Consider the following 2,415-nt stretch of genomic DNA (forward strand, 5'->3'; position numbering starts at 1 on the left):
CCGCTTAAATCTCATTTATATTTTACCAAAATCTCACTTATAGATCTCGCAAGTTATCTATTTTGTAATCCAATTAATAAATTGTAAATATTACTAAATTCAATAACGAATATAAAATCAGTCATCAGAATATCGAAATTGAATAAAAGTTAGTTAATTTGGAATAAGCGCTTTTTAAATTAAAGTATAACGATAAGGTAATATTTTATGTAAGATGTATAGACGATATGAAAAGTCTATTATATTCGGATGAACTTAAATACACTTTAATCTATTAGTGTATTCAAAGGCTAGTCCGTATTGATTCGAGCGTATCTCTTTATTAAAAGGAAAAATAGATCCGGCTACAATTCTGATTATCTGTGAGTAACAAGCAGGCAACGCAGTAATCTCCATCGAATGCAATGCATACAAATGGAAAAGAAGAAATACAACGATGAGATATGCAATAGATAGACGAAACAAACGCAATTAAATTTGTCCTATGGCGAATCATATTTCTGTACATTGCACATTTAATTAATATTAGCGACAACGTCAAATGAGGGAAACAAGAGGAAAACCCAACAGAATTACGATGCTGTCAATTAAGCATAACTGCAGATGCATTCTGCGTAAACGCGAGAAAAAGAGCGTGCTGAGATCCTTTGTTCGACAAGCGATGGAAAATGAAACCTTTTTTTTTTTTTTTTTTTAATTAACGTGATAATTCGTTTTATCTTCCACTTAAATTCTTTTACAAATGTAACTTGGATTATCCATCCGTTATATAAATCTATATATATATATAAATCTATATATATTTTCAAAATTGGAATGATTACGTAAAATGATTACACAAACAAGACTCGACTCGAGAAAAAACCAGAAACCTTTTTGTATCTCATTTTTCATAATAACGAATTAATGATTCTGAACATATCTCGTGCATTTCACGTAATTTGGAACGGCTCATAAAAACAAAAAAAAAGAATTCAACAAAACATTCAATTTTTTCGGAAAACTCTCAAGCACTGCACATCACACCCTCTTCTAAGCTCCGTAACACTAAGCTCCGTAATACCTTCTAACCCTTTTAACTCTCTAATCCGAGAGACGAAGGGATCTTCGAGACCTCATCGTGACGAAAATCATTAATGCAAATTTATTTAATCAGTTGTTCGCCGTCCTTGTACCACATACGTAAGTCGTTTCACCGTAGAATACATTGTTTACACGGACATCGTGGGGGATTTATAACTTAAATGATTATTTAAAGTACGGTGTAATAAGATGTAGGTATAAAAAGCTTGATTACGAAACTACTTAAAAATGCACGTTGCAGTTTGCAAATCGAAACGTTTGCTGATATATGCACGCATAATCGTTTTGCTTATTCTCTTAGAGAACTTGCTTTAATCTTGGCAAAGTTTTGGTTTAATCTTCGTTTCAACATAAATCCTCGATTTGGGGTGTATGGCTTACCTAGGGGATTAATGTTTTCGAGTAGGCTGAAGGAACTTAAGACATTGTAATTGAATGTTTTAACGAAAGCAACTACAGTCGAATCGAAGTTTGACCCCGTGTAATATTAGTCGTCGAAGTTAGCTCTTAGCGCGCAGTCAACGTAAATGGAATACATTCGAAATGCCATCCGATTTCTATCATAAATAAGATGGATGTTAAATAATTTTAATTTATTTGTGCAATTTAATTTAGCTCCAAAGCTGAATTGAAACATGTACATTGAAATTAATTTCAGTAGGCAGCAAGTAAGAAAATATAATGTTATTGATATTAGTTGTACATTATTACTTTAGGGAATCTATTGATCTAAATCTAATAGCGTTCTAATAGCTGCTTTTAGAAATCTGTCATCTTGCTTGAACAGGAAATGATCATCTAGTAATTGTTGCCGGATCTGTTTGTCTAATGTTCTGAGCGTGTAATAGGTCCCTTTGAGCTTGTCCTTTAACGAGATTAAAGCTTCCTGTACCTGGAACCACAGGATAATCGTGTTATAAAAGCTATCTTGTAGCTTCACTCTTATGATAGCTTTATTCCCTTTCACCACGCCACTAAGCGATATAAAACTATAATTATAGAAATCATTTTCTTGGGATAAATCACGCGCGCGCGGTTTCTACCAATGGCGGATTTAGTGTTTCAGAGAAACCCCAAGTGCGACGATCCCTACTTTGTTCTACTTTATAGTTCAATAGACAGAACGCTCAAGGAAGAATTTTATTTACAATATTTCTTATGGAACGATAAAACTTCTTAAATTTCTGTCAAACATTCTCTTTTATTAATTACAAAATTGCAGGGCTCGATCTTATTTCAAATAAATTTATTTAAAATATATATATTTTAAATAAAGAAAAAATTAAAAATTTAAGTTAAGAAGATTTAATATTTATTATTTTAAATAACTTC

The sequence above is a fragment of the Atta colombica genome, unplaced genomic scaffold (assembly GCF_001594045.1).
Source record: "Atta colombica isolate Treedump-2 unplaced genomic scaffold, Acol1.0 scaffold47, whole genome shotgun sequence".
NCBI lineage: Eukaryota > Metazoa > Arthropoda > Insecta > Hymenoptera > Formicidae > Atta > Atta colombica.